Genomic DNA, 15,685 nt, shown 5'->3' on the forward strand with positions numbered 1-15,685 from the left:
GGGAGTAGTGATGGCCTCTAGTGCCGTGGGGTGGTGGCGCTGGTAATAAGAGTCCAAGCTAGTTGTTGCAGGTGTTTTTACTCACTCTTTAGTGCCACACGCTGGGTAGTACCGGTCACCCGTTGTGATGGGCCCCATCGAACCCAGATCCCTTCAGAGGTCAGTCCGGTGTGGTGCTCTGTGAGTCCCTTCTTCCTAGTGCCATATGTGTTGGATCCCCGTAGCTTAAATCTACTTGGGGACCTCAGTTCGTCTCAAGTAGTATTCTTGTCTCTATTTGCAGGTGCCGCGGCTCCACACTGGGGCCTGGTGCTGTCCAAGGCCCTGGATCCTATCTGGAACTTTGTTTTCGAGCTCTGTGAGGCCAGGGAAGCTTGAAACCTCCCCGTACTGGCAGATTCTGGAAAACCAACTTGAAGAATGATCTTCCGAGGGTCCTGCACCGTGAGTGACGCCGGTTCCGAGGGAGCAATGAATCTCTTTCCTCGGCAACTGCATGAACTCCTGCGTCCCACCAGAGCATCGGTAAGACACATCTGCTCCTGTCCTCTCCTGCCAGAGAACGCCTCCTTACTGTTGTGTTGGCGCCTAACTCCTCCTAAGTGGCTGCCCCTCCCCGGGTCCTTGTCACTAGTGGGTGGTGCCCCCCATGTTTGAAGGCAACCTGAAGACCCTACCATAGCGTGTTCCCCATTGGGGAGGGCAACCTGGTTGTGTATTTGAGTGTGTAAGTGGTGAAACCAGTACCGACCTCCTCCAGATCCGGGTGCTTACTACGCCTTAAATCAGGTGCAATACTCTGTGGCGACTGGAGCATCAGGGGTGCCACAGTTACAGACACTCATATATAAGCCGTCCAGTTTGGAAGGAGCCAGTATCTGAAAGAAGCTAAAGTTTTCTAAGAATTGCAGCTGTGGTGTTATCTGCATTGGAGTTGCTTTTATAATTTTCCATTTGTGTCTATTTCCTCCTGTATGTCTTCCTCCCCCACTGTAGGATTATTACAGTGGCGAGACTAGTGCTCCTGCTGGCCTTCTCAGTAACCAGAGTGAGTTCAGTACAAGCAAGACCCTAGGCACGAAATTGGTAACAGGGTGAAAAAAAACATAAAGCGATGTTAGGGAGTGCATTGAACAGCCTCAGGTGAGTGCAGGAAGTGACCCTATGCCTCTCTTCCTAGCAAAAAGGCCCACTGTTGCATCATGTCCCCAGTGTACCCTGTTTGTTGTGGCTCTCGCTCAGGGTTCACTTATTCCTGGTGAAACCCCAGTAGTCACTGTATGATATCTTGACTGTAGGGAAGACACACTTGTCTTTGTATTCCTCCCATGGTTGACACCACATTTGCTTGACACTTTCGGAACCATATAAGTTTATGTTTTTGTCATCAGACCACAGTGCATGGTTCCAGTAATCCATGTACTTAGTGTGCTTGTCTTCAGCAAACTGATGGCTTTCTTGTGCATCATCTATAGAACAGACTACCTTTTGGGATGACAGCCATGCAGACCAATTTGATGCAGTTTGTGGCGTATGGTCTGAACACTGATACTCTGACTCCCTACCCCGTTATTCTCTGCAGAAATGCTGGCAGTCCTAATATATCTATTTTGAAGAAAGAACCTTTGGATATTACACTGAGCATGTGCATTTAACAGCTTTGGTCGAGGAACCAGTCTTGCTAAAAGACTGTTTGGTCTTGTCCACCATGCTGCAGCTCATTTTCAGGGTGCTGGCAATCTTCTTATAGCCTAGGCCATCTTTCTGTAGAGCATCAATTCTTTTTTTTTCAGATACTCAGATAATTATTTCCCATGAGGTGCCATGTTGAACTTTCAGTGACCAGTATGAGAGAGTGTGTGAGTAAAAACCAGCGATTTAGCATGCATTAATGGCTCTTTGTTTTGTTATTTGCAGGGCACACCACATTTGCACTGGCTGTAGTCTAATTACTTAACATTGTATCAATGTATCATATGATCTTCGGCGTTGTCCCATAAAAATGTAAAAAAAGTTTTCAAAAACTTGAGGGGTGTACTCGCTTTTGTGTTATACTGTAGTTTTTGCTACATTTTTTATTTTTTTTTACAGTGTTCACTGAAAGGTTTAACTACTGTGACATTCTTATATTCTTATAGATCGGATTGTTGCCACATGCGGCAATACTAAATGTTACGAGGGGGACCCGGGGAAGCGTGCCAAGATGGTATATGGACAGCTTCCGCCGGTCAAGGTCCACTGTGCGGTGTAAGGGACCGCTGCTATGGTGGGAGAAGAGTGAGCGGGTTGCTGCTAGCGATCGTCTGGAATGTCACAGACGATCTGCGTACACCTGTCTGCCCTAACCCGTGAGGGTTGTATGGCACGGGGCTCACAACTCGGTGTACCTGTTGCATGGGGACGCACAGAGGTGCCTACGCACGTGTGCCAGCGGGAGTCACAGGAGTATGGCACGAGGGTAGCACAGAGGTGCCCACGCACGTGTGCTTCAGAAACCAGGTGAGTCCGACAGAGATTCAAGGAGCTCACCTGGGACAGGAACACAGCCTGTTAAACGGAATACTGCCAGAGCAGCAAGGCAGGGGCGAGACCTGCAAAATACAATGTCTGTACAGTGGCGTGGCAGCACGCTGCCAGACATCCAAACATAGAAGGACGGTCGCGCGCCGCCATGATGGCAGGAGGGGTTTTTAAGGAGATGTAGCTCCAGCCAGGGGCGGGCGCGAGACGGATGTGACCCAATCATGATCTGTGACGTCCTGGCCTGGCCAGTCAGGATTCAGCACATCACCAGCCTCGTTATCTGACCGTGTGATACCAGTGAGCAAATCAGAAGACGTCACGTGGGGCACATGCTCAACCTCCTGCCTCTGAGTCATAAAGGCGGGATCTTCGGTTTCACAATGTGCAGAGCTAAGGGAAGTCTTGCTGCTTCCCTGAGCATCTATTCTTTGCACACTGTGCAACCACTCCGACCCTCTGCGATGCCGATCAGGAGGACACGTGGCAGGCAAGGGATAGGAGACCACTCCATTCCTTACAAGGAGTAAACCACTAGGTGTCACCCTTCTGCTGCATCTAGGAGGAGGAAACTCCTGCAGTCTCCCAGGCCTTTGGCGCTGCTGAGCAGGAGGGCTCGCGGCAGACAAGGAATGGGGGACCACCTCATTCCTTGCAAGAGGAGAGCCACGAGATGTAACATTACCCCCCCGTCTAGGGTCCCCCCGCCACCTGTGCTCAAAGGCTGCTACCAAACCCGGAGCGTGGACATGATCCTCCAATTCCCAGGTCCTATGCTTCGGTCCACGACCGACCCACTCCACGAGGAAGTACCTCTTGCCCTGAACGATTTTTGTTTTAACCAACCTCGCTACTTCAGGGTTGTCGGACGAGGAGTCGGCCGTCGGCCACCAATCATGCCTGGCCTCTAGAACTCTGGTCCTTTTGGACCTGAAGAGGCCCACGACCTTGGAGGTATGGTCCCAGGAAAGTACATCGTTCCGTAACCTAGGGGGAACGAGGGTCTGGCCAGGTGGCACCAGGTCTAGGGGAGTGGGTGACCCGGTGGTCCCGAGGTGTTCTTTACATGACCCTGCCCAGGACGAGATCTCCCCTGTTGTCCAGTTGAGTATCGGAGCATGACGTTTCAACCAGGGGAGTCCTAGTAGGATCTCATCCGTCCCTTCTGGAAGCACCAGAAAGGACACCTGCTCATGGTGGCCTGGTGGTACATCCATCCTGAGAGGGACGGTGATCTGGGTAATGGGTTTGACAAGTAGGGACCCGTTGACTACCTGGACACTGATTGGTTTAGGCAACAGGACCAGGGGAACAGAGTACCTAGTTGCCAGGGAGGCTGAAATGAAATTGCCGTCAGCGCCAGTGTCTAAGCAAGCCAGGGCAGGGAAGACAGTGGTGCCGAACTGCAACTGGGCGCTGAGGGTTAATTTAGAAGGAGAGGCAGCGTCTAGGGTTCCTCCTCTGATGGAAACCAGACACTGTCTCTTTTCCGATGGTTTTGAACATCGGGTAGCTACATGTCCCCTCTGCCCACAGGCAAAGCAAACGACCGGCGGCCAAGAGCCTGTGGTAGAGGAGACCACCTTGGAGACTTCCATGGGCTCCACAGAGTCATCAACAGAACTGGCTGGGTGACTGGTCTGGTGGGGAAGGAGAGTCAGAGGCTCTGTAGGCCAGGTAGACGTGGGTGCCGAAGAGACCTCGAGCCTCCGCTCCGCGTGGCGGATGTCTATGCGAGAAGCAAGCCGTATCAAGGCCTCTAAGGTGGTCGGCACATCACGCGTGGCCAGCGCGTCTTTGACGAACCCTGCCAGACCCCCCCAGAACACAGGGACAAGGACTTTATCTGGCCAGTCCAGCTCTGCGGCGAGTGTCCTGAACTGCACCGCAAAGTCCCCGACTGAAGTGGACTTTTGCCTAAGGCGTAGGAGTCGCAGCGCGGAGTCGTGGGTGACTTGAGGCCCGAGGAACACCTTTCTCATGGCCTCAAGATAAACTGGAAGGTGATTCACCACCCGATCTCCACGCTCCCACAACGGCGTGGACCATTTTAGCGCTCTCCCTGTGAGCAGGGACTGGACGAATGCTACTTTCGCCTTCTCAGTAGCATAAAGAGTGGCGGACATCTCCAAGTAGGTGGTAACCTGGTTTATGAAACCACGGCACTCGGAGCTGTCCCCGTTGAAGCGCTCTGGGAGCGCAAGGCGAGGCGACTTTCCGCTCAATTCCACAGCCTGAGTAGCCGCTTGGGTGGCAATTGTCGCTAGAGCAGCCTTATCGGGGGAAGACCGCTCCACAGCTGCCAATCGTGACTCCAACTGCTGCACATAACGCAGCAACTGCTGCTGCTCTTCTGCCATAGCCAGACCTTTGGCACGACCGTAATGTTACGAGGGGGACCCGGGGAAGCGTGCCAAGATGGTATATGGACAGCTTCCGCCGGTCAAGGTCCACTGTGCGGTGTAAGGGACCGCTGCTATGGTGGGAGAAGAGTGAGCGGGTTGCTGCTAGCGATCGTCTGGAATGTCACAGACGATCTGCGTACACCTGTCCGCCCTAACCCGTGAGGGTTGTATGGCACGGGGCTCACAACTCGGTGTACCTGTTGCACGGGGACGCACAGAGGTGCCTACGCACGTGTGCCAGCGAGAGTCACAGGAATATGGCACGAGGGTAGCACAGAGGTGCCCACGCACGTGTGCTTCAGAAACCAGGTGAGTCCGACAGAGATTCAAGGAGCTCACCTGGGACAGGAACACAGCCTGTTAAACGGAATACTGCCAGAGCAGCAAGGCAGGGGCGAGACCTGCAAAATACAATGTCTGTACAGTGGCGTGGCAGCACGCTGCCAGACATCCAAACATAGAAGGACGGTCGCGCACCGCCATGATGGCAGGAGGGGTTTTTAAGGAGATGTAGCTCCAGCCAGGGGCGGGCGCGAGACGGATGTGACCCAATCATGATCTGTGACGTCCTGGCCTGGCCAGTCAGGATTCAGCACATCACCAGCCTCGTTATCTGGCCGTGTGATACCAGTGAGCGAATCAGAAGCCGTCACGTGGGGCACATGCTCAACCTCCTGCCTCTGAGTCATAAAGGCGGGATCTTCGGTTTCACAATGTGCAGAGCTAAGGGAAGTCTTGCTGCTTCCCTGAGCATCTATTCTTTGCACACTGTGCAACCACTCCGACCCTCTGCGATGCCGAGCAGGAGGACACGTGGCAGGCAAGGGATGGGAGACCACTCCATTCCTTACAAGGAGTAAACCACTAGGTGTCACCCTTCTGCTGCATCTAGGAGGAGGAAACTCCTGCAGTCTCCCAGGCCTTTGGCGCTGCTGAGCAGGAGGGCTTGCGGCAGACAAGGAATGGGGGACCACCTCATTCCTTGCAAGAGGAGAGCCACGAGATGTAACAACTAAATGTGTGTATTTTTTAGTATACCGTATTTTTGTTTTCACATAAATACGGTATACATATTTTATTAGTATAATGCTGTTTTTTTTTTATTCTTTGGTTCTATTTTATGATTTTTTTAAAAAATGTTTTACAATTTATTTAACTTTCTTTTAACTTTACTTTGTCCCTATATGTAACATTAACTTTTGTTATGATAGTTACTGGTATAATGTATTGCAATGCCACTGCATTGCAATACTTTATACTTGTAAATGATATACTGACAGAAAGCTCTTAGACCATGATCTTGGCATGGTCTAACAGGCTTGCCACAGCTGGCTCACCTGGAGGTTATCATCAAAACTTCGGATTGCCATGGCAACAATTGAGCCCATGTGATCATGTCACGGGGGCTTTGATCGGATGGGAGAGGGAGTGCACTCCCTCTCTCCGCCTTCTAAATTGTGTGATTGTACGCATGATCGTCATGACATATAGTTACAGAATTTTGGGGGAATCCCTCGAGACCATGACATAAACTTACGTCAAAAGTTGGGAAGGGGTTATACGATAGGTATGGTAGGTAGTAGTAAGAAGTAGAGTGATAAAAATAGTGAGTAAAGGTAAACAGGAAAGTAATGCAATAAATATCTGATGCTGTCAAAAGCTGATACATGGGAAGGCATTTTTCTTAACCATATCCAGAGAAAACCTGGCCAGACTAAACAAAATAAATGTATAGTTTATATGTTTTAAAATGAGGCTTTTTACATTACAATGTCTAAAAATAGAAAACCAATATTTTTACTGCTTATTTAATGCATAACCAACATGAGCTTGAATTCAGCTCTCAGCATGCAGCAGATATAGTTATACTTGCAATTTCTAGCCTAAAATAATTATTCGCAAATTACCAAAACAGGCTAATATAGTATGACAGTTATTTATTGACACACTGTAGGTAGGAAATACTAATAAGGTTATAAATAAGATATTCTATGTCAGAATCATGTACAATATATTACATAATGTTTGTTAACCACCTGTCGTGGCTCCTGCTGGACTCTGCTTGTTTTCTCAATGAAAGCATTCGCTCTGCTAGTAAATGCTTAGTTAGCATGGTAAATCATCATGCAACTTTCATATCATCATCCAAGGCCTTTTAAATGCTGCTCAGGTGGTCGCATATGCCAAAATATCTAGATACTATAGGGTCAATCCATGTCAAGTGGACCAGTGGTCCCCACTCGACGTTCTCCGATTTTGTTGAAAATTTGTAAGGATGTACATGTATGTTTGAAAAGAGGTTCTGTAAATTTTTAGAGCCAGATCTCAAATACATTGGGCACTGTTGACCTTTCACTGGAGGTCCCACCAAGCCTGCGGCTTCAGCTAAGAGGATTTTGCAAACTTTGGTACATAGCCATTAGAGTTCTATCCTGGCTATGATGCTGAAATTTGGCATACTAGCTCAACTTTTGCTGCTAAACACGATAAAATTATTACCGGCTATGACAAAACAATATTTCAGCCGCAATTTTGTGTCAAAGTAGCTAGTAAAACGTGTCGCATAAAATTTATGCCTAACTTTGTCCATATATAACTCAAGACCAAAAACCAATAGTAACTGGTGCTTTGCCCTGTACACCAAACATCTACATGACTTTGCATTGCTGCAATATCATGGTCAAAGCATATGTATTTGTGGAAATATTCACACCCACATATGATGAAAAACTATAAAAAAATGAATTTTACCTATTTTTAGGTCAAATTTCTCAAAAAGGGTACCCCTAAAATATATTAATTCTGATATCATTAGAAAGAGCACATTTTTCTCTACAAGGATCATTGGTTTTTTTTTTGGAGTCTCTCAGTTTAACAAAAGAAAAACGCCACTGAACATGGTGTTATTTATTAATACGCAATGAATAGTAACTGCACTATTCAAACCCTTGCGTTGGTCCATGGTGGTTATACCAAAACCAATTCCCTAAGAATTTGTCTTATAATCCTATTAAGATTTGTAATAATGCTGTCTTTCGAGAATTGGCAGCCCCATCGCCTAGGAGCCATGGCCGATAGCCGTACAAGGCCAGCCGCCAGCGGTCTCTTTATCGCAGGTTCCGAAGCCTGAGGGTGAGTGTCTTTGCCTAGGATCCCAAGCCTAATATTGGGTATCTTTTGTTAGTTCCCAAGCCATAATGTTCAGTCTAAGTGGTCTGGAATTGTTGCTGAATTTGCAACATAATCGGTTCAGAGAAGCTGTCTTGTCGGCCCATTGCTTTTGCAGCTGGTGTTGGAATTATTGCAATGATTGACTGCTCGGGAATCCAGCATGTATCATTTCTCACAGGCCAGTGAAAGAAGCTAGCTGGTCCATGAGGATGCATAAAATGTCTTAATGCATCATGGTCGTCGACTGAAATTTCAGAAATATTTCCAATCCACCAGTTCCTATCGTAAATGCAGGCAATGTATTGCCCTGGCTGGAGGTTTACAATTGGCACAAAAGGCATTTCTGATCTGACAGATCTATCTACATGGGCAATGAAAGATGATGGGTCATTTGACACCCTTGAAATGCGAATCTTTTTGTCATCAATTGGCACAAACTGGTGATTTTCTCTTGTTCCAGCAATTGTATGTCCATCTTTGAACCTTTCCTCTTGAACTACCCGTATTTCATCAATTTTTTCTTTTGGAACAAAAAAAAACTTGATTCCATGCAATTGCTCGCTGCAAAAGTTGAATAAATCCACCGGGGTCAGTATTTGGTTTTCAGTTGGGTGTTGAAGACTGGCACGAGCTGTCAACCTCTTTGCTGTCCCTCCAATCCCATCACAGGGCGACTTTCCATGACTGGTACAAAAAAACCTCCATTCAGAGCTGATATTGAAATCAGCATTGTGGTGGCACAAGTTGAGAACATTTTTGAAATTTTTGTACTGGGCTGCAGATCCATCGCTGAAGTAGTGGATATGACGAATCCCATAGATGAGAGTCTTGAGATACTCCACAATTACTGTTAAGAAAGTGTGGACTGCAACTGTGTCATGTTGTGAGCAATCACTGATTATGCACAAGCTGATGTTCTGCGCAGCTTCACCATTTAACTCCTTGAAGTAAATTACAAATGGGTGTACTGTAGCTTGACTATTTTCCCAGTGGAAACCTTGAATGGCATCTTGAACAATAAATGAGTAATTTTCAGCAAAGTCCATAAGGATCACAAGCTCTCCAGGTCTCAGATTTTCCTTCAACGATTTCAGATAGCAACTTTGATGCTTGGCGATGTAGTGATGGCTACAAAGTTTAGAAATTTTCAAAACCAATTCTTCAATGAAATCTTCTATAGTCAGTTGTTTGGTATCAAGCGTGTCTCGATCAGTGTGAATCCATTGTTTGAACTCAATAATATCTTCAGGGTCACTGTTGGCAAACACATTGACTAGAAATTCTTTTAAAACTTCAGGACCCGGGCATTTATCACAACGGCCCAGCATACAGTCCTTGGATTCAATTCCACAGACCATTTTCCATATGAGCTCTTTGTAGTCATCATTGATTGGGCATGCTGCAAGCATTAGTTTGACATTTTGGTGAATGGTACACACACACACACAAATGGAATGTGTTCAAGCAGATCCAATGGTTACGCACAACTTTGGCCGAAGCTCACAAAACTTGGAAAATCCAATTCCAGGGCCATTCCGATCCCGATAGGCAACAAACATTTCCCTCATATTGCTCAGTAATAGTCGCTTTTGCATCTGCTTTTTTTCTCCTGCTATTCGCACTGATACATAGTCTTTTTTACCAGGGCACATTTGACTGAATTCATCATCCTCAAAAAATGCCTGCACCTTTTTATTCACTTCCTCAGAAGCTTTCTTGCCACACTTGATTGTAGGTAAGGCTAAGATCCCATGTTCACATTTAAGCTTTCGAGCTTGATTGACCATTCGTTCAGAGACACTGAATTCGTCTGATATAGCCTTAATGGACCAACTTTTGGACCTTTTCTGCCCGACTGGACACCTTCAGCTTTTGCTTCAAATCTGCCAAAAGGTGATTGTAATCCAGACACATTTTGCACTGTGCTGTTTTTGTTTGCTCAATGTCTTTCGGCTCAAGCCCTAAAATTGAAACAATCTTGCTAGAAAATGCATTTTGTACCTGGCTTATCTTTCTCCTTGCATATCCAAGTGAATCCCGCTGGCTTACCCGTGGATAATTCAGAGGAGAGATGCCAATGGATGTTAAGCTTGAATTTAGACTTTCAGGAGAACATTCCATTCCATCTGGATCTGATTCAGAGGAAACTGGATCAGCTGATTTTTTCCTATTAGCAAATTCTTTTCGACATGATGCACACATCTTCTGGCCAGGCTTCACATCATTCTTTGTAAATTCGTTCAACTGGTCATCTGCTAACAAATTGATAGCTTGCAAATTCTTTTTGGTGTTATGACCTTTCTTCCCAAAAGGATTGAAACATGATTTTTGCAAATGCTCATATTTGTTCAAGAATGAAGCTTCATGGTGTAAACAGATTTGTGAATGTTCGTCAAAATTTGGTCCCACTCGTCGACGCAGCAATTTCTGTTCATCCAATCCAAAGCTTGTAAACAATTTCATCTCATCCTTGCTATGGGTGAATGTCTTAAGGTGGCACTTACTAAAAATGTAACAATAGTCAATAACTTTTCATTTATAAAAAGGTTTATAGGTTTTTGATTTATAATAGACATTGCTAGCAACAATACAACTCTGTAACATGTGATAAGAATCTGCAAATAAAACACAAAATCAATGTGCATTACGCGCATAAATAACACCATGTTCAGTGGCATTTTTCTTTTGTTAAACTGAGAGACTCCAAAAAAAAAAAACAATGATCCTTGTAGAGAAAAATGTGCTCTTTCTAAGGATATCAGAATTAATATATTTTAGGGGTACCCTTTTTGAGAAATTTGACCTAAAAATAGGTAAAATTCGTTTTTTTATAGTTTTTCATCATATGTGGGTATGAATATTTCCACAAATACATATGCTTTGACCGTGATATTGCAGCAATGCAAAGTCATGTAGATGTTTTGTGTACAGGGCAAAGCACCAGTTACTATTGGTTTTTGGTCTTGAGTTATATATGGACAAAGTTAGGCATAAATTTTATGCGACGCATTTTACTAGCTACTTTGACACAACATTGAGGCTGAAATATTGTTTTGTCATAGCCGGTAATAATTTTATTGTGTTTAGCAGCAAAAGTTGAGCTAGTATGTCAAATTTCAGCATCATAGCCAGTATAGAACTCTAATGGCTATGTGCCAAAGTTTGCAAAATCCTCTTAGCTGAAGCCGCAGGCTTGGTGGGACCTCCAGTGAAAGGTCAACAGTGCCCAATGTATTTAAGATCTGGCCCTAAAAATTTACAGAACCTCTTTCCAAACATACATGTACATCCTTATAAATGTTCAACAAAATCGGAGAAGGTCGAGTGGGGACGATTTTTAAAACTGGTCCACTTGATGTGGAATGACCCTATAGTGCACTCTGCTACCACATGCTTTTCAGAAGTTAAATAGAACTTGTCAGCACAATTTTGTAATGTAAAGCAAAAACATGGCTTTTGGGGGCTACAATACTAATTAAATTGATGCCTTTGGTGAAGAAATCCTCTTTGTGGTTCTTCTATAATCACCATTTAAAGTGTTCTTCTAATTAGATTTCGGTGCACAGGGGCTGAACTGTACACTAGGTCTTCTCCTCCCTGTCTGTGATTGCCCAGCCCCTCCTCCTACCTCCAGTCTGTTAATGACAGGAAATTGTTAAACTTTCATACACAGAAGGCAGGTTCTTCAGAAACAGGGTGTGGTCAGAAGTAGGTTACATCTTGTTAGAGTTATTGGTGAAGCAGGGAGCTGATTACTAACACAGAAAAAAAAGAATGTACAGTTTTAATACTAAAAATACTACTCATCCCTCAAAAACAAGCCCTGAGATGGGTTGGTACGTAGGAGTGCAATAAGGAAAAAAAAGATGAATATACATAAAAGCACATTTCCTTTCCATCCTAATGGGTTTAAGAAAAGCAACTAGTTTAGAAATTTGAGTAAGTCTTCATGTCCTTGTAGGAAAAAGGACATGTTACCACATTATGCCCTGAAGACATCAATGCTACTCTAGTGTATAATGTGATAAGAAAAATGTGTATTGTTGTACAATGTTGTGCTGAGAGGAAGCAGAGTTCTGCCCAGCAACAGACAGTAACGAAAAGAGACAGCTATCTTTGGGATTAACCCATAGGGGAGGCGCTAGCCTGCGGGGAAATGAGACTGTGTTCCTGATAGTGGGCAGTGTGTAGTGAAGATCTGGATAAGAAGAGAACTAGTGAGGTGGGAGCTAGGTGGCACAAGGAAGCAAAAACCATTAAATATCTTTAGAGGCAACTGAGATCCAGTTCAGTAGGGAAGTAGGCAAAAAGTATTAGTGGGAGAATTGAAGGAAGAAGTGAATCCAGTGTTGGCCAGACATGGGTGGATCTCTTTCAGGAAGAGTGCTGCTCAGCTGAGAGAAAGGGAAGTGGATCTAGGAACAGCCCTTGTTAGGGACCACAGACTGCTTTTTGGGTAAAGGGTTCACAGCGTAACATGAACCTGTGTGTTCCTGCATAGGGAAGATCGAGGTTTATTTAATTTGCAATGCTGAGTGTTTTGTCAGGAGTTTTCACCATCCAAGTGTAAAGTACCATCCTCAACACAAATAAAAATTTACCTCTGCATGTGTACTGTGAACTTAAATGTGATGCCAGTAAAGAGTTCTTTGTTTATATTATCTTGTGTTGTTTCATTATCATGAAGGGAAAGGGTCCAGGTGATGCTGAATGAGACAGACTGAATGAGAAGGTGTTGCTAGTGGCAACGTGAGCTTTCCAGCACCCGGCATACCCGGGCAAATGCCGGGGCCCTGGAGAGCTGGGGGGGCCCACTCGACCTCGTCACTTCTGCTAGCCCCTGGGTTGGGCCCACTCGTCTTCAGTTCTGCTGCCCTCGGGCCGAGTTCCGGGGACCGCAGTCCTCGGCAGGCAACTGTGGCTGCCATCTCTTTAAGGCGTGCAGACCACAGCGCCCTCCTGGATTGAGCTTCATCTGTGGGCGGAGCTACCGCCCGGGGTCCTGCTCGGTCCCACAGATGAAGGAGGTGCAGTGCCAGCCAGCAACCCCCAGCACAGCGCTGGCCTCCGGCGCTGTGTGGGCCCCATCTCCATGACCTGAGTGGTATGTGGGACACATCCCCCACGCAATATATGCCCTGCCCCCTCCCTCCCCGAAGCCGTATGTGCACTGCTGGCCCCGCCGAGCCATGTGTGTGGGCCTCGCCGAGCCGAGTGTGTGGGCCCCGCCGAGCAAGGTGTGTGGACCCCACCGAGCAAGGTGTGTGGGCCCAGCAGAGCAAAGTGTGTGGGCCCCGCAGAGCAAGGTGTGTGTGTGTCTGTCTGTCTTTCTGTATGTATGCAGCAGAGCAGTATGTGTGTGTGTATGTATGTATATATGCAGCAGAGCAGTATGTGTGTGTGTGTGTCTGTCTGCATGTATATATGCAGCAGAGCAGTAAGAGCAGTATGTGTGTGTCTGTATGTATGTATATATGCAGCAGAGCAGTATGTGTGTGTCTGTATGTATGTATATATGCAGCAGAGCAGTATGTGTGTGTCTGTATGTATGTATATATGCAGCAGAGCAGTAGGTGTGTGTCTGTATGTATGTATGCAGCAGAGCAGTATGTGTGTCTGTCTGTCTGTATGTATGTAGCAGAGCAGTAGGTGTGTGTCTGTCTATATGTATGTATGTATGTATGCAGCAGAGCAGTATGTGTCTGTATGTATGCAGCAGCAGTGTGTGTCTATCCATATGTATGTATGCAGCAGAGAAGTGTGTGTCTGTATGTATGCAGCAGAGCAGTGTGTGTCTGTATGTATGTATGTATATATGCAGCAGAGCAGTATGTGTGTGTCTGTATGTATGTATGTAGCAGAGCAGTAGGTGTGTGTCTGTATATATGTATGTATGTATGCAGCAGAGCAGTATGTGTGTCTGTCTATATGTATGTATGTAGCAGAGCAGTATGTGTGTGTCTGTATGTATGTATGCAGCAGAGCAGTATGTGTCTGTATGTATGCAGCAGCAGTGTGTGTCTATCCGTATGTATGCAGCAGAGAAGTGTGTGTCTGTATGTATGCAGCAGAGCAGTGTGTGTCTGTATGTATGTATGTATATATGCAGCAGAGCAGTATGTGTGTGTCTGTATGTATGTATGCAGCAGAGCAGTATGTGTGTGTCTGTATGTATGTATGTATGTAGCAGAGCAGTATGTGTGTGTCTGTATATATGTATGTATGTATGCAGCAGAGCAGTATGTGTGTCTGTCTATATGTATGTATGTAGCAGAGCAGTATGTGTGTGTCTGTACGTATGTATGCAGCAGAGAGGTGTGTGTCTGTATGTATGCAGCAGAGCAGTGTGTCTGTATGTATGCAGCAGAGCAGTGTGTCCGTATGTATGCAGCAGTGCAGTGTGTGTCCATATGTATGCAGCAGTGCAGTGTGTGTCCATATGTATGCAGCAGTGTAGTGTGTGTCTGTATGTATGCAGCAGTGCAGTGTGTCTGTATGTATGCAGCAGAGCTGTGTGTGTGTGTGTATGTATGCAGCAGAGCTGTGTGTCTGTATGTATGTATGCAGCAAAGCAGTATGTGTGTGTCTATCTGTATGTATGCAGCAGCAGTGTGTGTGTGTCTGTCCGTATGTATGCAGCAGAGCAGTGTGTGTGTCTGTATGTATGCAGAAGAGCAGTGTGTGTCTGTATGTATGCAGCAGAGCAGTGTGTGTCTGTATGTATGCAGCAGAGAAGTGTGTGTGTCTGTATGTATGCAGCAGAGCAGTGTGTGTCCGTATGTATGCAGCAGAGCAGTGTGTGTGTCTCTGTATGTATGCAGCAGATCAGTGTGTGTGTGTGTGTCTGTATGTATGCAGCAGAGCAGTGTGTGTGTCTGTATGCAGCAGAGCTGTGTATGTCTGTAGGCATGTATGATCTGTACTATGTATGTCAGTGTGTATGACTGTATAGATTTGTCTGTTTGTCTTTAAATATGTATATGTATGTATCTGTGTATGTGTGTGTGTCTGCGTGTTTATGGGGCCCACTGGGACTCTTCCGCCCGGGGCCCACAAAAACCTGGAGCCGGCCCTGGAAGACAGGCTCCAGAAGCCATGTATTTTATTAACAAAGACCTGTGAAAAACATAATGGATATTGAATGATACCAGAAGTGCCAGGCAGAAAGCCACAGTATTAATGACCACAGTAATTTGATATGGACCAATAAAACAGGGCCCTTACTTTAATGTAGGTATTTTGAGTTTAATGTTCTCAGTACATAACCACACCAGATCTTCCACACACAGGTCCAGATCAGGCACGTGTCTGCACAATTATATTAAAAACCCATGTCACGCAAATATTGCTGAACCTTCTCCCGTAGATGATAAGGATTAGATAAATAACTCCTCTCCAGGTACCCCTGAACAGTATTCATCCTGAAATGTACATAACTGGGGATGCCTACCATAGACAAAAAAATAGTGATATCTTAGTGGTTTCATAAGGATGATTATCAATGGCAAATTCGGTGAGAGGTAAGAAAGAGGACCACTCTCCTTGATTGTCAGATAGAAAACAATGTAAATACTGCTTCAAATTCTGAT

Source organism: Anomaloglossus baeobatrachus, chromosome 1, assembly GCF_048569485.1.
Source record: "Anomaloglossus baeobatrachus isolate aAnoBae1 chromosome 1, aAnoBae1.hap1, whole genome shotgun sequence".
NCBI classification, from domain to species: Eukaryota; Metazoa; Chordata; class Amphibia; order Anura; family Aromobatidae; genus Anomaloglossus; species Anomaloglossus baeobatrachus.